Source organism: Arachis hypogaea, chromosome 5, assembly GCF_003086295.3.
Source record: "Arachis hypogaea cultivar Tifrunner chromosome 5, arahy.Tifrunner.gnm2.J5K5, whole genome shotgun sequence".
Lineage (NCBI taxonomy): Eukaryota > Viridiplantae > Streptophyta > Magnoliopsida > Fabales > Fabaceae > Arachis > Arachis hypogaea.
In genome coordinates this window covers 73,008,345-73,033,294 of record NC_092040.1, presented here as the reverse complement: position 1 = coordinate 73,033,294, position 24,950 = coordinate 73,008,345, and the positions used below count along the sequence as shown (strand labels likewise).

The 24,950-nt window shown below is 39.0% G+C and overlaps 1 non-coding gene across 1 annotated transcript; it reads right to left on the bottom strand.

The window, feature by feature from the left end:
* Window positions 1-19,516: 19,516 nt before the first annotated feature.
* LOC112804791 (small nucleolar RNA R71) lies at window positions 19,517-19,620 on the bottom strand. The gene has a single exon (XR_003203408.1). It is a non-coding gene; the product is annotated as a small nucleolar RNA R71 (small nucleolar RNA).
* Between the last annotated feature and the right edge of the window lie 5,330 nt (window positions 19,621-24,950).

Here is a 24,950-nt window from a genome sequence, read left to right as displayed (position 1 = left end):
CGAGTTTGGTGCGGCCTTAGTGCGTGAGATGCTGCCCTGCCCGCGCCAAGGGCAGGGCAGAAAAAGTTGGTGCGCCAGAAATTGCCTTGGTGCTGCCAGAATCAGGAGTTGGTGCGCCAGAATCAAAAATTGGTGCGCCAAAATTGAGCTTGGTGCATAGGATGCTGCCCTGCCCTCGCGGAGGGCAGGGCAGGAAATTTTGGTGCTGCCAGGATTGAGCTTGGTGCGCCAGATGCTGCCAGGAACGTGCCATGGTGCGCCAGATTTGTGCACCAACCCAAATGCTGCCCTGCCCTCGCGGAGGGCAGGGCAGTGTTTCCACTTTGCTGTCCCGTGTTCGAAACACGGCTGTGGCACACTTTCAATTAATTTCCTTGGTTTCTTGGCACGGCAATCAACCTTAAGTCCTAGCTTCCTCATGGTTCCTTGTTCGAATCTTGTGGCATGCATGGGTGACATTTTTCCTTTGAATTCTTTCCTTGGTGAGCCCGATACTGCCCTTGTGGAGGGCAGGGCAAGGTTCTCTTCCTCTTGGTCCCAAGGCACATTTTGTGCTCTGCCCTTGTAGTGGGCAGGGCAGAGTTGCCTTCTCTTCTTGGTTCTCTTATGTTGCCCTCCTAGAGGGCAGTTTGCCCTTGTGGAGGGCAATGTTTGCCTCCCCCTTGCATGCGGCACGCTTCCTATTACTTTGGCCACGCTTTCCTTTCCTTGGGCTACACTTCTTAGGCCACGCTTTTCCTTTTCTTTTCTTTTCTTCACCTATAATAAACCAAAACAACCACTCCAAGTATCACTAAATTCAAGAGGCTTATAAATCAATTAAAATTCAATTAAAATTAGCTCAAACCTCATGGATTAACATTAATTTCATGGTGGTTGCTTTATTTAAAGAAGTTATGCATTTTCACTCCAAATCACTTACTTAGGATACAAGAATGTGCATAAATGCTAACAAAACAAGTGAAATTAGCTTGAAAAATGGGTATATGATGACTTGTCATCACAACACCAAACTTAAATCTTGCTTATCCCCAAGCAAGCATCAAAACTAAGAGTAAATGGAATGAATAAGAAAAGGATACTTATCCTTATTATGCAGATAGTAGAACTTGATCTGTGGGGCATTTATGCAGACAATGACAACTCAATTATTGTTGCTGTTACATGATATACATTTTGCATCAAAGGTTTGCTAAACTTGCTGTTATAAGACTCACTTTTTGATTCCTCCCTTGCTAACTTTTCTTGGCTTATAATGCTTAACAAGCTTATTATTCTTTTGGAGGTTTGGTGTCAAATGTTGCAGTAATAGCCTTTGGCTTTATTTTTTTCTTTCTTTTACTCAACATCTCTCCACCACAGACACTTGGCTCACTAATTCTTCCTAGGATCATTGATGCCCAGCATCTCTTTGGATAACTAAATGTTCTGTATCTAAGTTGCTCTTTATTGTGGATTTTCAATTGGCCATCCCAAATCAGTTGATCTAAGTGACCGGATTTTAAAATACCCCTTAGAATTTACTCATCCAAACAGATCTTAGTACAAGAACACCACAGGCATATGTCCTAAGGTTCAAGCTATTGGTGTCCAACCTTTATTCTTTGTTTTTCTTGCCATTTTGGCTTTTTCTTTCCCCTTTTCTTTCTGTTTTTGTTACCAAGGGCTTTTTCATTATTGAGAGGAGTCTTTGTAACAGCAAGCTAACTCACAATTGAATGATAATGATATTATGCAACAGTTATTTCATGAGTTATGCATTTAATCAAACACATATACCACCACCAACTTCCATTCATACTTATGCAACATTGGATATTTTACTTTTCAATTCAAACCAAACTCTTTTATTTAAGCATATGGGAAACAAAGCAATTATCAAGCTAAGTGATGGATAACAAGCATTATGCAGGTTTAGCATTCTTAACAAACAATTTCACTTGCAACTAGATAAACACTTTAGCAAGACAAACAAGGGTTTCCAGATTCAAAACATTTCACAGCAGCAAGGATTAAGTTTAGATACAACCTTTGAAGTTGCAGCCCTTTGATTTTTCCTTCTGTTGTGTTTTCTTTGAGTTAAGATGCATAATGTCTTCAATTGTTGACTCATGTCCTACATAATCCTCAAAGTTGCTTGCTTCTCAAGCCCTTAATTATATGGTTAGTATACATAAACTGAGTGTGGTTCCAGGATTGATTTTTTTTTTGTGTAGGGACACCAAACTTAATTGTTTGCCACTGCCTCAGATGCAACAAGTCAACCATATTTGAAACCATGTATCCTTGCTAAAGTTTAATGAAATTAAAGCTAGAAAACAATTCAACAGTTGAATAATGTTTGATTGCTTGGAGCTAGAATCATGCAAGAGGTGAGAATGTGTTTTTAAATGATATTTTGGTGGAACACCAAACTTAGAAGTTTTCATTCTCCCTCAAATTGTTTTGGTGTGCAACACCAAGCTTAGCTCCTTGCAATGCATACCAATTATTCAACATTTTTATTGAAAAAGCTATGAAAAAGAAAACTACCTCAGGTTGGGTTGCCTCCCAACAAGCGCTCTTTTATTGTCACTAGCTTGACATCTTCTATTTTGCTGATCATGGAGGTTGAAAATCACAGTGCCTTAGCTTGTCTTTCTTTACTGTGAACTTCCTTCCGGTTTCCTCTTTGATGACCTCTATAGATTCTTGTGGAAGGATCTTAGTCACAATGTAATGCTCAGACAACTGTGGGAACATCTTCATGGTTTGAATATTGATCATCACTCGATCCCCTGGTGAAAATTTTCCAGTGGGGGCTTTCTGTTTTTCTTTAGTTCTATCCTCTGTTTCTCCTTGAAAAAATTCCCTGTTGTGTTCTTCTTGGCTGGTACATCCTTTATCCAGTGTTTTCTCGTTGTCCTCCATGATCCTTTTCCATCCTTCCTTCTTTGTAGCATCTTCATTGTTAGCCAGTTTGTCTTCAATGGCTCTGGTGAAAGTATTTGCCTTCTTCTCACCCATTTCTGCAAAATACTTCGCCAGTTGAGCTATCTGCTCTTCAATTCCTTTGATTAACATCTCTTGGTTCCTTGTTGTTTCTTCTTGGTGTTTCATCATTCTCTCTATTAGGATCTCCAAGTTTGTGATTCTTCGAGAGTCTTGTGAGATTGGTTGGTTATGAGATGTTAAAGGTTGGAAGGGTGGGTGTAATGGTGGCATGTGATGGTTGTTATTGATGTAATGGTGTTTTTGTTGGGTTGTGAAGTTGGGGTTGTTATAATTGAAGTCCCTTGGTTTGTGATTTTGGTACTCGTTTCTTCTCCAGTTGAGATGAGTCTGGGAGTGTCTGTGTTGTGAGTATTGGCTTTGGGTGGTATTAGTGGGTGGGGGATGTTGATTGGTTGTGGTCATGGAATTACCCTGGTGGAAACTTCCTTGTTCTTGATGTTGAGGCTCCCTCATTCTCAGATAAGAATGAGGTCTCCATGGTGGAAATTTGGCACTCACTGCAGCAGACAGCTCCATGTTTTGCTGTGGTTGATGGTGCATTTGTCTGTTTTGGTCTTTGAACGCATTCACCCCTTCAATATTTGCCACTTCTTTTTCTGAGATTGCATTTTGTGGTTTCTCAGATGGATGTTGGTCGTTGACTCCTTTGTCATTGAAGTCTGCAATTCCTTGGGCAGTTGTTATTGCCTTGAGTAGGCCATCTAAGAAGTAGTCCACTGCTTTTCTTGTTTCTGGGGTTAATCCTTCATAGAAAGCTCGGAAGCCCACTTTATCAGTTGCTTTCTTGTATCTTTCCCAGGCCTTAAAGAGTGGTTCTTCGTCTCCTTGTGTAATTCATTGGTAGGAACTTCAGATAAGCGCATGAAGATGCCTTCCCTTCCGTCTCTCTGCTTTCCTACTGTCTTCATCCAATCCTTCTTACTCCTTTCCATGGCAAGCTCATGTAGGGTTTCACCGTTGTCAGTGGCTACCTCCCATCCTCTCAGTGATTACGTCGCCTATGCTCTGTCACAGCATGGATAATCATCTGTCGGTTCTCGGTCAGGCCGGAATAGAATCCATCGATTCTTTTGCGTCTGTCACTAACGCCCCGCCTGCTAGGAGTTTGAAGCATGTCACAGTCATTCAATCATTGAATCCTAGTCAGAATACCACAGACAAGGTTAGACCTTCCGGATTCTCTTGAATGCCGCCATCAATTCTAGCCTATACCACGAAGACTCTGATCTCACGGAATGGTTGGCTCGGTTGTCAGGCGAGCACTCAGTTGTCAGGCGATCAACCATGCATCGTGCAATCAGGAATCCAAGAGATATTCACCCAATCGAAGGTAGAACAGAGGTGGTTGTCAGTCACATGTTCATAGGTGAGAATGATGATGAGTGTCACGGATCATCACATTCATCAAGTTGAAGAACAAGTGATATCTTAGAACAAGAACAAGCGGAATTGAATGGAAGAACAATAGTAATTGCATTAATACTCGAGGTACAGCAGAGCTCCACACCTTAATCTATGGTGTGTAGAAACTCCACCGTTGAAAATACATAAGTACATAAGTGCAATAAAGTCGGGAGTTGGCATTGTTGTTGTTTTCGGCTGCCATGTGTTCTTTTTCTTTGAAGATTTCTGTTAGGTCCTCTACAGAGAATTGTGCCTTAGCTTCTCTTAGTTTTCGCTTCAAGGTCCTTTCAGGTTCAGGGTCAGCCTCAACAAGAATGCTTTTGTCCTTGCTCCTGCTCATAAGAAAGAGAAGAGAACAAGAAAATGTGGAATCCTCTATGTCACAGTATAGAGATTCCTTAAGGTGTCAGAGGAAAAGAAAAATATAAGGCAGAAGTAGAAAATCGAACTTATCAAAGAAGATGGAGTTCGAATTTTGCATTAAGGAATAGTGTTAGTCCATAAATAGAAGGATGTGAGAAGAGAGGAAGTAATTTTCGAAAATTAAGTAAAAGATTTTGAAAACATTTCGAAAAACACTTATTGATTTTCGAAAATAAAAGTGGGAAAGAAATCAAGTGATTTTTTTGAAAAAGATTTTGAAATTAGAAATCAAAAAGATTTGATTGAAAACTATTTTGAAAAAAAAGATGTGGTTAAGAAGATATGATTGATTTTAAAAAGATGTAATTGAGAAGATATGATTTGAAAAACATTTTTTTTTAAAAAAAAAGATTTGATTTTGAAAATTAATGACTTGGCTATCAAGAAAAGATATGATTCAAACATTAAACCTTTCTCAACAGAAAAGGCAACATACTTGGAATGTTGAATCAAATCATTAATTGATAGCAAGTATCTTTGAAAATGGAAAGAAATTGAATTTGAAAAAGATTTGATTGAAAAGATATGATTTGAAAAAGATTTGATTTTGAAAAGATTTTGAAAACTTGAAAAAAATACATTAAAAACAAAATCTTCCCTCTTGTGCCATCCTGGCGTTAAACGCCCAGAATGGTGCACATTCTGGCGTTTAATGCCCAAATCACTACCCTTTTGGGCGTTAAACGCCCAGCCAAGCACCCTGGCTGGCGTTTAAACGCCAGTTTGCCTTTCTTCACTGGGCGTTTTGAACGCCCAGCTTTTTCTGTATAATTCCTCTGCTGCATGTTCTGAATCTTCAGTTCCCTGTATTATTGACTTGCAAAGACACAAATTAAAAATATTTTTGGATTTTTTAAAAGTGAGGAATAATCAAAATGCAACTCAAATCAAATAATAATGCATGCAAGACACCAAACTTAGCAATTTGTATACTACTGACACTAATGAGAATGCATATGAGACACATAAACACTCAAGTCAAGAGGAATTAAAGATCAGAGCAAAGAAATCATCAAGAACAACTTGAAGATCAATGAAGACACATGCATGAATGCAATAAGAACAGAAACATGCAATCGACACCAAACTTAAGATGAGACTCTAGACCTGAACAAGAAATATTTTTGGATTTTATGATTTTGTAATTTTTTTTTGTGCTTTTTTCGAAAATCAAGTGGAAAAGAAAATAAAGGTATCAAAATTCTTAATGAGAATTCCAGGAATCATGCAATGTTAGTCTAAAGCTTTAGTCTAAAGAAATTAGACATGGCTAGCCAAGCTTCAGCAGGACATTGCATTCAAGAGCTAAATTGATGAAGATCAATCAGCTTTGGTGATGATAAGAACATCACCTTGAAACACTAGAATTCATTCTTAAGAACTCTGAAGAAAAATACCTAATCTAAGCAACAAGATGAACCGTCAGTTGTCCAAACTCAACAATCCCCGGCAATGGCGCCAAAAACTTGGTATGCGAAATTGTGATCACTACAACTTCGCACAACTAACCAGCAAGTGTACTGGGTCGTCCAAGTAATAAAACTTACGCGAGTAAGGGTCGATCCCACAGAGATTGTTGGTATGAAGCAAGCTATGGTCACCTTGTAAATCTTAGTCAGGCAAACTCAAATGGATATGGGTGATATACGAATAAAACATAAAGATAAAGATAGAGATACTTATGTAATTCATTGGTGGGAATTTCAGATAAGCGTATGAAGATGCTGGGTCCCTTCCGTCTCTCTGCTTTCCTATTGTCTTCATCCAATCCTTCTTACTCCTTTCCATGGCAAGCTTATGCAAGGGTTTCACCGTTGTCAGTGGCTAACTCCCATCCTCTCAGTGGAAATGTTCAACGCACCTTGTCACGGCACGGCTATCCATCTGTCGGTTCTCAATCAGGCCGGAATAGAATCCAGTGATTCTTTTGCGTCTATCACTAACGCCCCGCCCTCAAGAGTTTGAAGCACGTCACAGTCATTCAATCATTGAATCCTACTCAGAATACCACAGACAAGGTTAGACCTTTCGGATTCTCTTGAATGCTGCCATCAGTTCTAGCCTATACCACGAAGACTCTGATCTCACGGAATGGCTGGCTCGGTTGTCAGGAGAGCGCTCGGTTGTCAGGCGATCAACCATGCATCGTGTATCAGGAATCCAAGATATATTCACCCAATCTAAGGTAGAACGGAGGTGGTTGTCAGGCACACGTTCATAGGTGAGAATGATGATGAGTGTCACGGATCATCACATTCATCAAGTTGAAGAACAAGTGATATCTTAGAACAAGAACAAGCGGAATTGAATGGAAGAACAATAGTAATTGCATTAATACGCGAGGTACAGCAGAGCTCCACACCTTAATCTATGGTGTGTAGAAACTCCACCGTTGAAAATACATAAGTACATAAGTGCAATAAAGTCGGGAGTTGGCATTGTTGTTGTTTTCGGCTGCCATGTGTTCTTTTTCTTTGAAGATTTCTGTTAGGTCCTCTACAGAGAATTGTGCCTTAGCTTCTCTTAGTTTTCGCTTCAAGGTCCTTTCAGGTTCAGGGTCAGCCTCAACAAGAATGCTTTTGTCCTTGCTCCTGCTCATAAGAAAGAGAAGAGAACAAGAAAATGTGGAATCCTCTATGTCACAGTATAGAGATTCCTTAAGGTGTCAGAGGAAAAGAAAAATATAAGGCAGAAGTAGAAAATCGAACTTATCAAAGAAGATGGAGTTCGAATTTTGCATTAAGGAATAGTGTTAGTCCATAAATAGAAGGATGTGAGAAGAGAGGAAGTAATTTTCGAAAATTAAGTAAAAGATTTTGAAAACATTTCGAAAAACACTTATTGATTTTCGAAAATAAAAGTGGGAAAGAAATCAAGTGATTTTTTTGAAAAAGATTTTGAAATTAGAAATCAAAAAGATTTGATTGAAAACTATTTTGAAAAAAAGATGTGGTTAAGAAGATATGATTGATTTTAAAAAGATGTAATTGAGAAGATATGATTTGAAAAACATTTTTTTAAAAAAAAAAAGATTTGATTTTGAAAATTAATGACTTGGCTATCAAGAAAAGATATGATTCAAACATTAAACCTTTCTCAACAGAAAAGGCAACATACTTGGAATGTTGAATCAAATCATTAATTGATAGCAAGTATCTTTGAAAATGGAAAGAAATTGAATTTGAAAAAGATTTGATTGAAAAGATATGATTTGAAAAAGATTTGATTTTGAAAAGATTTTGAAAACTTGAAAAAAATACATTAAAAACAAAATCTTCCCTCTTGTGCCATCCTGGCGTTAAACGCCCAGAATGGTGCACATTCTGGCGTTTAACACCCAAATCACTACCCTTTTGGGCGTTAAACGCCCAGCCAGGCACCCTGGCTGGCGTTTAAACGCCAGTTTGCCTTTCTTCACTGGGCGTTTTGAACGCCCAGCTTTTTCTGTATAATTCCTCTGCTGCATGTTCTGAATCTTCAGTTCCCTGTATTATTGACTTGCAAAGACACAAATTAAAAATATTTTTGGATTTTTTAAAAGTGAGGAATAATCAAAATGCAACTCAAATCAAATAATAATGCATGCAAGACACCAAACTTAGCAATTTGTATACTACTGACACTAATGAGAATGCATATGAGACACATAAACACTCAAGTCAAGAGGAATTAAAGATCAGAGCAAAGAAATCATCAAGAACAACTTGAAGATCAATGAAGACACATGCATGAATGCAATAAGAACAAAAACATGCAATCGACACCAAACTTAAGATGAGACTCTAGACCTGAACAAGAAATATTTTTGGATTTTATGATTTTGTAATTTTTTTTTGTGCTTTTTTCGAAAATCAAGTGGAAAAGAAAATAAAGGTATCAAAATTCTTAATGAGAATTCCAGGAATCATGCAATGTTAGTCTAAAGCTTTAGTCTAAAGAAATTAGACATGGCTAGCCAAGCTTCAGCAGGACATTGCATTCAAGAGCTAAATTGATGAAGATCAATCAGCTTTGGTGATGATAAGAACATCACCTTGAAACACTAGAATTCATTCTTAAGAACTCTGAAGAAAAATACCTAATCTAAGCAACAAGATGAACCGTCAGTTGTCCAAACTCAACAATCCCCGGCAATGGCGCCAAAAACTTGGTATGCGAAATTGTGATCACTACAACTTCGCACAACTAACCAGCAAGTGTACTGGGTCGTCCAAGTAATAAAACTTACGCGAGTAAGGGTCGATCCCACAGAGATTGTTGGTATGAAGCAAGCTATGGTCACCTTTTAAATCTTAGTCAGGCAAACTCAAATGGATATGGGTGATATACGAATAAAACATAAAGATAAAGATAGAGATACTTATGTAATTCATTGGTGGGAATTTCAGATAAGCGTATGAAGATGCTGGGTCCCTTCCGTCTCTCTGCTTTCCTATTGTCTTCATCCAATCCTTCTTACTCCTTTCCATGGCAAGCTTATGCAAGGGTTTCACCGTTGTCAGTGGCTACCTCCCATCCTCTCAGTGGAAATGTTCGACGCACCTTGTCACGGCACGGCTATCCATCTGTCGGTTCTCAATCAGGCCGGAATAGAATCCAGTGATTCTTTTGCGTCTGTCACTAACGCCCCGCCCTCAAGAGTTTGAAGCACGTCACAGTCATTCAATCATTGAATCCTACTCAGAATACCACAGACAAGGTTAGACCTTTCGGATTCTCTTGAATGCTGCCATCAGTTCTAGCCTATACCACGAAGACTCTGATCTCACGGAATGGCTGGCTCGGTTGTCAGGAGAGCGCTCGGTTGTCAGGCGATCAACCATGCATCGTGTATCAGGAATCCAAGATATATTCACCCAATCTAAGGTAGAACGGAGGTGGTTGTCAGGCACACGTTCATAGGTGAGAATGATGATGAGTGTCACGGATCATCACATTCATCAAGTTGAAGAACAAGTGATATCTTAGAACAAGAACAAGCGGAATTGAATGGAAGAACAATAGTAATTGCATTAATACTCGAGGTACAGCAGAGCTCCACACCTTAATCTATGGTGTGTAGAAATTCCACCGTTGAAAATACATAAGTACATAAGTGCAATAAAGTCGGGAGTTGGCATTGTTGTTGTTTTCGGCTGCCATGTGTTCTTTTTCTTTGAAGATTTCTGTTAGGTCCTCTACAGAGAATTGTGCCTTAGCTTCTCTTAGTTTTCGCTTCAAGGTCCTTTCAGGTTCAGGGTCAGCCTCAATAAGAATGCTTTTGTCCTTGCTCCTGCTCATAAGAAAGAGAAGAGAACAAGAAAATGTGGAATCCTCTATGTCACAGTATAGAGATTCCTTAAGGTGTCAGAGGAAAAGAAAAATATAAGGCAGAAGTAGAAAATCGAACTTATCAAAGAAGATGGAGTTCGAATTTTGCATTAAGGAATAGTGTTAGTCCATAAATAGAAGGATGTGAGAAGAGAGGAAGTAATTTTCGAAAATTAAGTAAAAGATTTTGAAAACATTTCGAAAAACACTTATTGATTTTCGAAAATAAAAGTGGGAAAGAAATCAAGTGATTTTTTTGAAAAAGATTTTGAAATTAGAAATCAAAAAGATTTGATTGAAAACTATTTTGAAAAAAAGATGTGGTTAAGAAGATATGATTGATTTTAAAAAGATGTAATTGAGAAGATATGATTTGAAAAACATTTTTTTAAAAAAAAAAAGATTTGATTTTGAAAATTAATGACTTGGCTATCAAGAAAAGATATGATTCAAACATTAAACCTTTCTCAACAGAAAAGGCAACATACTTGGAATGTTGAATCAAATCATTAATTGATAGCAAGTATCTTTGAAAATGGAAAGAAATTGAATTTGAAAAAGATTTGATTGAAAAGATATGATTTGAAAAAGATTTGATTTTGAAAAGATTTTGAAAACTTGAAAAAAATACATTAAAAACAAAATCTTCCCTCTTGTGCCATCCTGGCGTTAAACGCCCAGAATGGTGCACATTCTGGCGTTTAACGCCCAAATCACTACCCTTTTGGGCGTTAAACGCCCAGCCAGGCACCCTGGCTGGCGTTTAAACGCCAGTTTGCCTTTCTTCACTGGGCGTTTTGAACGCCCAGCTTTTTCTGTATAATTCCTCTGCTGCATGTTCTGAATCTTCAGTTCCCTGTATTATTGACTTGCAAAGACACAAATTAAAAATATTTTTGGATTTTTTAAAAGTGAGGAATAATCAAAATGCAACTCAAATAAAATAATAATGCATGCAAGACACCAAACTTAGCAATTTGTATACTACTGACACTAATGAGAATGCATATGAGACACATAAACACTCAAGTCAAGAGGAATTAAGATCAGAGCAAAGAAATCATCAAGAACAACTTGAAGATCAATGAAGACACATGCATGAATGCAATAAGAACAGAAACATGCAATCGACACCAAACTTAAGATGAGACTCTAGACCTGAACAAGAAATATTTTTGGATTTTATGATTTTGTAATTTTTTTTTGTGCTTTTTTCGAAAATCAAGTGGAAAAGAAAATAAAGGTATCAAAATTCTTAATGAGAATTCCTGGAATCATGCAATGTTAGTCTAAAGCTTTAGTCTAAAGAAATTAGACATGGCTAGCCAAGCTTCAGCAGGACATTGCATTCAAGAGCTAAATTGATGAAGATCAATCAGCTTTGGTGATGATAAGAACATCACCTTGAAACACTAGAATTCATTCTTAAGAACTCTGAAGAAAAATACCTAATCTAAGCAACAAGATGAACCGTCAGTTGTCCAAACTCAACAATCCCCGGCAATGGCGCCAAAAACTTGGTATGCGAAATTGTGATCACTACAACTTCGCACAACTAACCAGCAAGTGTACTGGGTTGTCCAAGTAATAAAACTTACGCGAGTAAGGGTCGATCCCACCGAGATTGTTGGTATGAAGCAAGCTATGGTCACCTTGTAAATCTTAGTCAGGCAAACTCAAATGGATATGGGTGATATACGAATAAAACATAAAGATAAAGATAGAGATACTTATGTAATTCATTGGTGGGAATTTCAGATAAGCGTATGAAGATGCTGGGTCCCTTCCGTCTCTCTGCTTTCCTATTGTCTTCATCCAATCCTTCTTACTCCTTTCCATGGCAAGCTTATGCAAGGGTTTCACCGTTGTCAGTGGCTACCTCCCATCCTCTCAGTGGAAATGTTCGACGCACCTTGTCACGGCACGGCTATCCATCTGTCGGTTCTCAATCAGGCCGGAATAGAATCCAGTGATTCTTTTGCGTCTGTCACTAACGCCCCGCCCTCAAGAGTTTGAAGCACGTCACAGTCATTCAATCATTGAATCCTACTCAGAATACCACAGACAAGGTTAGACCTTTCGGATTCTCTTGAATGCTGCCATCAGTTCTAGCCTATACCACGAAGACTCTGATCTCACGGAATGGCTGGCTCGGTTGTCAGGAGAGCGCTCGGTTGTCAGGCGATCAACCATGCATCGTGTATCAGGAATCCAAGATATATTCACCCAATCTAAGGTAGAACGGAGGTGGTTGTCAGGCACACGTTCATAGGTGAGAATGATGATGAGTGTCACGGATCATCACATTAATCAAGTTGAAGAACAAGTGATATCTTAGAACAAGAACAAGCGGAATTGAATAGAAGAACAATAGTAATTGCATTAATACTCGAGGTACAGCAGAGCTCCACACCTTAATCTATGGTGTGTAGAAACTCCACCGTTGAAAATACATAAGAACAAGGTCTAGGCATGGCCGAATGGCCAGCCTCCCAAAGAGGGTTCAATCATAAAAACATGATCAAAAGCTCCAAATACAATAGTAAAAGGTCCTATATATAGAGAACTAGTAACCTAGGGTGTACAGAGATGAGTAAATGACATAAAAATCCACTTTCGGGCCCACTTGGTGTGTGCTTGGGCTGAGCATTGAAGCATTTTCTTGTAGAGACTCTTCTTGGAGTTAAACGCCAGCTTTTATGCCAGTTTGGGCGTTTAACTCCCATTCTTATGCCAGTTCCGGCGTTTAACGCTGGGAATTCTGAGGGTGACTTTGAACGCCGGTTTGGGCCATCAAATCTTGGGAAAAGTATGGACTATCATATATTGCTGGAAAGCCCAGGATGTCTACTTTCCAACGCAGTTGAGAGCGCGCCAATTGGGCCTCTGTAGCTCCAGAAAATCTGCTTCGAGTGCAGGGAGGTCAGAATCCAACAGCATCTGCAGTCCTTTTTAGTCTCTGAATCAGATTTTTGCTCAGGTCCCTCAATTTCAGCCAGAAAATACCTGAAATCACAAAAAAAAAAATTAGTAAAGTCCAGAAAAGTGAATTTTAACTAAAAACTAATAAAAATATACTAAAAACTAACTAGATCATACTAAAAACATACTAAAAACAATGCCAAAAAGCGTACAAATTATCCGCTCATCACTCTGCTCTGCTTTTCGGCTTTTTCCTTCAAAGTTTTCCTCCTTCTTCTAGGTTGGTTTTGCTTTCTCTTCACCATTTATTTCTGCTACTTTTGTTTTTGATCCTTTTGATGACGCTTTGATTTTGTACGTTGGAAAGCTTGAACCTTTTCCTTGTTTTTGTTCTCGTTTTGGAATGTGATTCTTCAATAAAGTTTTGATTTTGCCTGAGTTATTGTTGGAAAGCTTGAATCTTTTCATATTACTATGCTTGACTGTCGCTGTGATGTATGTTTTCTGGTCTTCTTTTCGTCCTTTTGTATGCTTTTGGATGGATTTCCTGGTAGTTAAGTGCCTTTAGGGTTTCGCATGTTGCCGCTTCTTGAAAAAAGGTTGCTCCTTTGATGGCTTTGTTCTGTCGGTAGTTCTTCTTTTGATGGAGACAATGATTTCTTGATGATTTCTGTTCCGAGTGTTGTTTCTGGTTACAAAGAAAAGGGTCATTGCTGGGGTGTGAACTTGTAGATCCCCTTGGGTTCTTGTTCTATGGCTACCTCCAAAGGATGCCCCTTGATCTTTAGTGTAGGTCCTGGGGTCTCCTTTTGTTCCTCATATTGTGCTGGGTTATGTAGCTGAGTTGTTTTGCTGTTGTCCGAGATATTTTTTAGTAATCCAATATTCTTTTCTTATTGTAAGACTAGTTGGCCTCATGGCTTCTCGCAAAAATATTGTTGAGACGTCTTCCCAAGTCCCTGAGTGCATGGCTGATTGGGTAGATTCTATGGTTCTTCTGTGTATTTCTATGGTGGACACTGAGTTTTGTATAGAGCTGCGACAACATCATAGGGTTTGTGGAAGCGGTGCCCAGAAGAGGGATTATGAGCTTGTAGTGCTTGGTTCTGACGAGAGAGTTTGTTTTCCCACCTCAGTCGAGGGGGAGCGTCCCTTCTTCTATGCTTATGAATATTTCTTTAGTCAGTTGAACATTACTTTTCCTTTTTCTGCCTTTGAAACCGACTTGTTGTGGTCGTGTAACATTGCTCCATCCTAGCTTCATCCTAATTCGTGGGGTTTTATAAAAATTTTTCAACTACTGTGTCAAGAGTTAGGCATCAAGCCTTCTCTAACTCTTTTCCTCTATTTGTTTGTTTCGGCCAAGCCTGGGGCCTCTTCAAAAAAGAAAGCTTCTTGGGTTTCCTTTAGATCTGCTCAAGGGGACAAAGTCTTTTGCCATGTATGATGAGTCCTTTAAGGACTTCAAAAACTATTTCTTTAAAGTTCAAGCTGTTGAGGGGGTTCGCACCTTTTTTCTTGATGAAAATAATGAACCTGCTTTTCCTCTTGAGTGGCAAAAGAATGTCATGGTGTCACGGTATACTTGGGAGATGTTGGATGAGGTCGAACAGGCCTTTGTGAGTGTATTAAAGGATATTTGGGGGGAGCCTCCGCATCTGGATACTAAGAAATTTCTGGGGGACCCATCTTTGGTCCGAAATGTGTTGGGTACTGGCTGACATGTTTTCATTTTATTCTATTTTGACCCTGTGATCCATGGCTTTGTTTGTTGATTATGTCTTTTCTGTTTTTCAGAAATGTCGAAGAACAACGACTCCATGAAGGCTTTCAAAAAGGCCATGAAGGCAGCCGCTGCACAAAATATTTCGGTCAAGGCGGCTGGGGAGGGGCATTCTCAAACCATCATGAAGCCACCCGTGCCGAGTTCCCCTGGGCCGAGGAGGGTGATCCTTACTCCTCGGGTTCGCCTAGCAGATCCCCCACAAACTTCTGCTGCTACTTCTGGTGCTCCTCCCTTGAAAAAGTAGAAAACATCTGAGCCCTTAAACTTGGATGCCCCGGATTTTGATGCTGTAAAGTTTGTTGACCAGCAAATTGCCCCTTATGGTGGGCTTTCCATGGATGATGTGTCCTTTCTTTAGCACCTAGATTTTATCACCAAAAATAGTGTGAAGATGGCACAAATGGGTGCGGCTATTTTCTGAACTGTTCAGGGTATCCCGATTCATGCTACGAAATCCTTCATGGAGGAGCCTAAATCGGAGTTTGATCGGATCAAGGGTCTGAAGGAGGAATTGGAGGTGAAGTTGGCGAAGGTAGAAAAGGAACTGAAGGGTGAGAAGGCTAGGTCTATCGCCTTGGCGGCTTCCTTGAAGTTGGCTGAGGACATGGCATTGAAGCACAAGGATAGCTATGTCTCAGCTTATAGGGAGTTGGTGCATCTCCGAGATGACCTGGAAACTGCTCGGGTTGATTATGACGAGCTTCAGGGTCACCTTGTGGGCAGCGTGACTGCCGCCTATGAGAACCTGATGGAGCAGTCCTGGATTGTTGCCCCTGATGCTGATTTGACTTTCGTTATTCTTGATAACGTAGTAAACGATGGCAAGTGATGAGCGGATAATTTATACGCTTTTTGGCATTATTTTTAGATAGTTTTTAGTGAGTTTGAACTACTTTTAGGGATGTTTTCAATAGTTTTTATGTTAAATTCAAATTTCTGGACTTTACTATGAGTTTGTGTGTTTTTCTGTGATTTCAGGTAAATTTTGGCTGAAATTGAGGGACTTGAGCAAAACTCTGAAGAAGGCTGACAAAAGGACTGCTGATGTTGTTGGAATCTGACCTCCCTGCACTCGAAATGGATTTTCTGGAGCTACAGAACTCCAAATGGCGCGCTCTCAACGGCGTTGGAAATTAGACATCCAGAGCTTTCCAGCAATATATAATAGTCCATACTTTATTTGAAGATTGATGACGTAACTTGGCGTTGAACGCCAAGTACAAGCTGCTGTCTGGAGTTAAACGCCAGAAAAACGTCATGATCCGGAGTTGAACGCCCAAAACATGTCATAACTCGGAGTTCAACTCCAAGAGAAGTCTCAGCTCGTGGATTGATCAAGCTCAGCCCAAACATACACCAAGTGGGCCCCGGAAGTGAATTTATGCATCAATTACTTACTCATGTAAACCCTAGGAGCTAGTTTATTATAAATAGAACATTTATCTATTGTATTAGATATCTTTTTGATCACTTTAGATCTTAGGATCAGATCTTTGAACACATAGTTCTTAGACCATGGGGGCTGGCCATTCGGCCATGCCTGAACCTTTTGCTTATGTATTTTCAACGGTGGAGTTTCTGCACACCATAGATTAAAGGTGTGGAGCTCTGCTGTACCTCAAGTATTAATGCAATTCTATTTACTTTTATTCAAATCTCTCTTATTCTTATTCCAAGATATTCATTCGTACCCAAGAACATGATGAATGTAATGATGAAAGTGACGATCATTATCATTCTCACTTATGAACGCACGTGATTGACAACCACTTCTGTTCTACATGCAACCGAGCTTGAATGTATATCTCTTAGATTCCCCAATAGAATCTCCGTGGTATAAGCTAGATAGATGGCGGTATTTATGAGGATCCGGAAAGTCTCACCTTGTCTGTGGTATTCCGAGTAGGATCCTGGGAATCCGGAAAGTCTAACCTTGTCTGTGGTATTCCGAGTAGGGTTCCGGTAATGAATGACTGTGACGTACTTCAAACTTGCAAGTGCTGGGCGTTAGTGACAGACGCAAAAGAATCAAGGGATTCTATTCCAGTAGGCGCATGAACCAACCAGTGATTAGCCGTGCTGTGACAGAGTGCGTGAGCGTAGTTTTCACTGCGAGGATGGGATGTAGCCATCAACCATGGGTAATGCCTCCAGACGATTAGCCGTGCGAGTGACAGCCGCATAGGATCATTTTCCCGAGAGGATTGAAAGTAGCCACCGCTGATGGTGAACCCCTATACACAGCTTGCCATGGAAAGGAGTAAGAAGGATTGAGTTGAAGCAGTGGGAGAGCAGGCGTCCTTGAGCCATACAGTATCTTCATTCGCTTATCTGAAATTCCCACCAATGAATCTGCATAAGTATTCTATCCCTTTTATTATTTATTTTCTTATTTCTATTTTCGAAAACCCACAAACCATTTTAATCTGCCTAACTGAGATTTGCAAGGTGACCATAGCTTGCTTCATACCAACAATCTTTGTGGGATCGACCCTTACTCACGTAAGGTTTATTACTTGGACGACCCAGTACACTTGCTGGTTAGTTGAGCGGAGTTGTGAGCTTCTCTAACAGTGCCTGAAACTCTTTAATCACAATTTCGTCCACCAAGTTTTTGGCGCCGTTGCCGGGGATTGTTTGAGTATGGACAACTGACGGTTCATCTTGTTGCTCAGATTAGGTAACTTTCTTTTCAAAAACTTTTTCAAAAATTTTTCTTTTCTTTTTCGTTTTTCCAAAAATGTTTTTTTCGAAAAAATTAAAATAAAAATACAAAAAAATTAGAAAATCATAAAAACCAAAAATATTTTGTGTTTCTTGTTTGAGTCTTGAGTCAATTTTTAAGTTTGGTGTCAATTGCATGCTTTAAAAATTTTTTCTTGCATTTTTTCGAAAATTCCATGCATTCATAGTGTTCTTCATGATCTTCAAGTTGTTCTTGACAAGTCTTCTTGTTTGATCTTGATGATTTCTTGTTTTGTGTCTTTTCTTGTTTTTCATGTGCATCTTTGCATTCATATTTTTCATGCATTAAAGATTTCTAAGTTTGGTGTCTTGCATGTTTTCTTTGCATTAAAAATTTTTCAAAAATATGTTCTTGATGTTCATCATGATCTTCAAAGTGTTCTTGGTGTTCATCTTGACATTCATAGCATTCTTGCATGCATTCATTGTTTTGATCTAAAAATTTCATGCATTGAGTATTTTTGTTGTTTTTCTCTCTCATAATTAAAAATTCAAAAATCAAAAAAAATATCTTTTCCTTATTTTCCTCCAAAATTTCGAATTTTTGGGTTGACTTGGTAAAAAATTTTTCAAAATTAGTTGTTTCTCACAAGTCAAGTCAAAATTTCAATTTTAAAAATCTTATCTTTTCAAAATCTTTTTCAAAAATCATATCTTTTTCATTTTTTTTTATAATTTTCGAAAATTTCAAAAATCTTTTTCAAATTATTTTCAAAAATCTTTTTCTTATCTTTATATCAAATTTTCGAAAATTAGCTAACAATTAATGTGATTGGTTCAAAAATTTGAAGTTTGTTACTTTCTTGTTAAGAAAGGTTCAATCTTTAAGTTCTAGAATCTTATCTTGTAGTTTCTTGTTAGTTAAGTCAATTTTAAAATTAAATCTTTTTATCTTTTATCTTATCTTTTTCAAAATTTTATCTTTTTCAAAATTTGATTTCAAAATATCTTATCTAACTTCCTATCTTCTTATCTTTTTCAAAATTTGATTTCAAATCTTTTTCAATCAACTAACTAACTTTTTGTTTGTTTCTTATCTTTTTCAAAACCAACTAACTACCTATCCCTCTCTAAATTTCGAAAATTCTCCCTCTCTTTTTCAAAAATTCTTTTTGTTTTAAATTTTAATTTTAATTATATTTTGTCTTTGATTTTCGAAAATTACTAACCTCTTTTTCAAAAAATTTATTTTCGAAATTTCTCTTCTCTTCTCTTATTCTATTTAATTAATTAACTACTAACACTTCTCTTCACCTCTCTTCATCTAAGAATCCAAACTTCTTATATCCCTTGTATTTGGATTCTTCACCCCTTTCTTCTTCTACTAACATAAAGGAATCTCTATACTGTGACATAGAGGATTCCTCTTTCTTTTCTTGTTTTCGTCTCTTTCATATGAGCAGGAACAGGGAAAAAGGCACTCTTGTTGAAATTGATCCAGAACCTGAAAGGACTCTGAAGAGAAAATTAAGAGAAGCTAAATTACAACAATCCAGAAACAACCTTTCAGAAATTTTCGAACAAGAGAAGGAGATGGCAGCCGAAAATAATAATAATAATGCAAGGAGAATGCTTGGTGACTTCACAAAGCCAACGTCCAAGTTTGATGGAAGAAGCATCTCCATTCCTGCCATTGGAGCCAATAACTTTGAGCTTAAGCCTCAACTAGTTGCTTTAATGCAACAAAACTGCAAGTTTTATGGGCTTCCATCTGAAGATCCTTATCAGTTCTTAACTGAGTTCTTGCAGATCTGTGAGACTGTAAAGACGAATGGAGTTGATCCTAAAGTCTACAGACTCATGCTTTTCCCTTTTACTGTAAGAGACAGAACTAGAATATGGTTGGATTCACAACCTAAGGATAGCCTGGACTCCTGGGATAAGCTGGTCACTGCCTTCTTAGATAAATTCTTTCCTCCTCAAAAGCTGAGCAAGCTGAGAGTGGATGTTCAAACCTTCAAACAAAAAGATGGTGAATCCCTCTATGAAGCTTGGGAAAGATACAAGCAGTTGACCAAAAGATGCCCATCTGACATGTTTTCAGAATGGACCCTATTAGATATATTCTATTATGGTCTATCTGAATTTTCGAAAATGTCATTGGACCATTCTGCAGGTGGATCTATTCACCTGAAGAAAACGCCTGAAGAGGCTCAAGAACTCATTGACATGGTTGTAAACAACCAGTTCATGTATACCTCTGAGAGGAATTCCGTGAATAATGGGATACCTCAGAAGAAAGGAGTTCTTGAAATTGATGCTCTGAATGCCATATTGGCTCAGAACAAAATGTTGACTCAACAGGTCAACATAATCTCTCAAAATCTGAATGGATTGCAACATGCATCCAACAGTACTAGAGAGGTAGCTTCTGAAGAAGCTTATGATCCTGAGAACCCTGCCATGGCAGAGGTTAATTACATGGGTGAACCTTATGGAAACACCTATAACCCATCATGGAGAAATCATCCAAATTTCTCCTGGAAGGATCAATAAAAGCCTCAACAAGGCTTTAACAATGGTGGACGCAATAGGCTGAGCAATAGTAAGCCATATCCATCATCTTCTCAGCAACAGATAGAGAATTTAGAACAAAACACTTCTAATTTAGCAAATATTGTCTCTGATCTGTCAAAGGCCACTTTCAGTTTCATGAATGAAACAAGATCCTCCATTAGAAATTTGGAGGCACAAGTGGGCCAGCTGAGTAAGAAAGTTATTGAAACTCCTCCCAGTATTCTCCCAAGCAATACAGAAGAGAATCCAAAAGGAGAGTGCAAGGCCATTGATTTAATCAAAGTGGCCGAATGCACTAGGGAGGAAGAGGACGAAAATCCTAGTGAGGAAGACCTCCTGGGACGTCCTTCAAGCAAGAAGGAGTTTCCTATTAAGGATCCAGAGGAATTTGAGGCTCATACAGAGACCATAGAGATTCCATTAAATCTCCTTCTGCCATTCATGAGCTCTGAAGACTATTCTTCCTCTGAAGAGGATGAAGATGTGACTGGAGAGCAAGTTGCTCAATATTTAGGAGCTATCATGAAGCTGAATGACAAGTTGTTTGGTAATGAGACTTGGGAAAGTGAACCTCCCTTGCTCATTAGTGAACTAGATACTTGGATTCAGAAAACTCTACCTCAAAAGAAACAAGATCCTGGCAAGTTCCTAATACCTTGTACCATAGGCACCATGAGCTTTGAAAAAGCTCTATGTGATCTGGGGTCAGGGATAAATCTTATGCCACTCTCTGTAATGGAGAAGCTGGGGATTATTGAGGTACAACCTGCCTTGTTCTCATTGCAATTGGCAGATAAGTCATTGAGACAAGCTTATGGAATAGTAGGGGACGTGCTAGTAAAGGTTGAAGGCCTTTACATCCCTGCTGATTTCATAATACTAGACACTAGGAAGGAAGATGATGAATGCATCATCCTAGGAAGACATTTCCTAGCCACAGCAGGAGCTGTGATAGATGTCAACAGAGGAGAATTAGTCCTTCAATTGAATGTGGACTACCTTGTGTTTAAGGCACATGGCCATCCCTCTGTGACAGAAGAGAGTAAGCATGAAGAGCTTCTCTCAGTTCAGAGTCAAGAAGAACCCACACAGTCAAACTCTAAGTTTGGTGTTGTGAGGCCACAACCAAACTCTAAGTTTGGTGTTAAGACCCCATATCCAAACTCTAAGTTTGGTGTTGGCAACTATACAATATTGACCTGATCACCTTGTGGCTCCATGAGAGCCACTGTCAAGCTATTGACATTAAAGAAGCGCTTGTTGGGAGGCAACCCTATTTTATTTATCTAATTTTATTTTATTTTGTTTCTTTGTTATTTTTGTGTTTAATTAGGTACATGATCATGAGGAGTCACGAAAAAATCAAAAAATTAAAAACAGAGTAAAAAACAGAAGAAAAAAACTGTTCACCCTGGAGGTAGCGCAGACTGGCGTTCAACGCCAGTAAGATGCATCTGGCTGGCGTTCAACGCCAGAACAGAGCACCATTCTGGCGCTGAACGCCAGAAACAAGCAACAACCTGGCGTTAAACGCCAGGAATGAGCACAGAGAGGACAAACTGGCGCTGAACGCCAGTAACAAGCATGAAACTGGCGTTCAACGCCAGAAACATGCATTACATGGGCGTTGAACGCCCAGAACGTGCACCAATGGGCGTTTGAACACCAGAATGATGCACGAAGGCAATTTACATGCCTATATGGTGAAGGAATGGTATTTCTTTTCACCTCAGGATCTGTGGACCCCACAGGATCCCCACCTACCATATTCCCACCTTTTTCTTTTAATCCTAATCACACTCTCCTAATCCAAATCTGATCTCACTCTTTCCCATATCACACTTCCAAAAAACCTTCACCAATCACCTCAATTCCTCTTCCCAATTTCCCCATTCACCATTCACATCAACCCACCCTTCCCCATAAACCCCACCTACCTTCATAAAATTCAAATTCACTTTCCCACCCATTCCCACCCAAAATGGCCGAATACCCACCCTCCCTCTCCCTATAAATACCCTTCCCTTCTACTTCATTTTTCACACAACAAAACCCCTTCTTCTCCCACATAGCCGAACCTACTTCTTCCCCTTTCTCCCATATTCTCTTCTTCTTCTTCTACTCTTCTTTTCTCTCTTGCTCGAGGGCGAGCAAAATTTTAAGTTTGGTGTGGTAAAAGCATAAGCTTTTTGTTTTTCCATTACCATCAATGGCACCTAAGGCCGGAGTATCCTCTAGAAAAGAGAAAGGGAAGACAAAAGCTTCCACCTCCGAGTCATGGGAGAAGGAGAGATTCATCTCCAAGAGCCATCAAGACCACTTCTATGATGTTGTGGCAAAGAAGAAGGTGATCCCTGAGGTCCCTTTCAAGCTCAAAAAGAATGAGTATCCGGAAATCCGACATGAAATCCAAAGAAGAGGTTGGGAAGTCATAACCAACCCCATGCAACAAGTCGGAATATTGATGGTTCAAGAGTTCTATGCCAATGCATGGATCACTAGGAACCATGATCAAAGTATGAACCCGAATCCAAAGAACTATCTCACAATGGTTCGGGGGAAATACTTAGATTTTAGTCCGGAAAATGTGAGGTTGGCGTTTCACTTGGCTATGATGCAAGGAGATGAACGCCCCTACACTAGAAGGGTCAACTTTAATCAAAGGTTGGACCAAGTCCTTATGGACATATGTGTGGAAGGAGCTCAGTGGAGAATAGACTCCAAAGGCAAGCCAGTTCAACTAAGAAGACTGGATCTCAAGCCTGTAGCTAGAGGATGGTTGGAGTTCATCCAAAGATCCATCATGATTGGAGAGAAAGTAGAAGTTCATGAAGTCATCTCCAATGAACTCTACAAAATAGCCGACAAGCCCTCACCCATGGCACGGCTAGCCTTCCCTCACCTTATTTGCCATCTATGTTACTCAGCTGGAGTCATCATAGATGGAGATGTCTCCATTGAAGAAGACAAGTCCATCACCAAGAAAAGGATGGAGAAAGCAAGAGAAGCTCCTCACGGCCCTCAAGAAGTGCATGAGGAAGCTCATCATCAACAAATTCCTGAGATGCCTCAAGGAATTCACTTTCCTCCCAACAACTATTGGGAGCAACTCAATACCTCCTTAGAAGATTTGAGCCATAATGTTGAACAATTAAGGGTGGAACATCATGAGCACTCCATCATTCTCCAAGAAATAAGAGAAGATCAAAGAGCAATGAGGGAGGAGCAACAAAGGCAAGGAAGGGACATAGAAGAGCTTAAGGACATTGTTGGACCTTCAAGAAGAAGACGCCACTAAAGGTGGATTCATTCCTTGTTCTTTATTTCTTTCTGTTTTCGGTTTTTAGTATTATGTTTATCTATGTTTTGTGTCTTTATTTCATGATCATTAGTATGTAACCATGCCTTAAAGCTATCAATAAAATCCATTAATCCTTCACCTCTCTTAAATGAAAAATGTTTTAATTCAAAAGAACAAGAAGTACATGAATTTCGAATTTATCCTTGAATTTAATTTAATTATATTGATGTGGTGGCAATACCTTTTGTTTTCTGAATGAATGATTGAACAGTGCATATGTCTTTTGATATTGTTGTTTATGAGTGCTAAAATTGTTGGTTCTTGAAAGAATGATGAACAAAGAGAAATGTTATTGATGATCTGAAAAAAATCATGAAATTGATTCTTGAAGCAAGAAAAAGCAGTGAAAAAGAAAGCTTGCGAAAAAAAAAAGTGGCGAAAAAAAAAATAGCAAAGAAAAAGAAAAAGCAAGCAGAAAAAGCCAATAGCCCTTAAAACCAAAAGGCAAGGGTAGCAAAAGATCCAAGGCTTTGAGCATCAATGGATAGGAGGGCCCAAGGAAATTAAATCCAGGCCTAAGCGGCTAAATCAAGCTGTCCCTAACCATGTGCTTGTGTCATGAAGGTTCAAGTGAAAAGCTTGAGACTGAGTGGTTAAAGTCGTGATCCAAAGCAAAAGAGTGTGCTTATAGAGCTCTGGACACCACTAACTGGGGACTCTAGCAAAGCTGAGTCACAATCTGAAAAGGTTCACCCAGTTATGTGTCTGTGGCATTTGTGTATCCGGTGGTAATACTGGAAAACAAAGTGCTTAGGGCCACAGCCAAGACTCATAAGTAGCTGTGTTCAAGAATCAACATGCTTAACTAGGAAAGTCAATAACACTATCCGAAATTCTGAGTTCCCAGAGACGCCAATCACTCTGAACTTCAAAGGAAAAAGTGAGATGCCAAAACTATTCAGAAGCAAAAAGCTACAAGTCCCGCTCATCTAATTAAATTAATATTCATTGATATTCTGGAATTTATAGTATATTCTCTCCTTTTATCCTATTTTATTTTCAGTTGCTTGGGGACAAGCAACAATTTAAGTTTGGTGTTGTGATGAGCGGATAATTTATACGCTTTTTGGCATTGTTTTTAGATAGTTTTTAGTGAGTTTGAACTACTTTTAGGGATGTTTTCAATAGTTTTTATGTTAAATTCACATTTCTGGACTTTACTATGAGTTTGTGTGTTTTTCTGTGATTTCAGGTAAATTCTGGCTGAAATTGAGGGACTTGAGCAAAACTCTGAAGAAGGCTGACAAAAGGACTGCTGATGCTGTTGGAATCTGACCTCCCTGCACTCGAAATGGATTTTCTGGAGCTACCGAACTCCAAATGGCGCGCTCTCAACGGCGTTGGAAAGTAGACATCCAGAGCTTTCCAGAAATATATAATAGTTCATACTTTATTCGAAGATTGACGACGTAACTTGGCGTTGAACGCCAAGTACAAGCTGCTGTCTGGAGTTAAACGCCAGAAAAACGTCATGATCCGGAGTTGAAC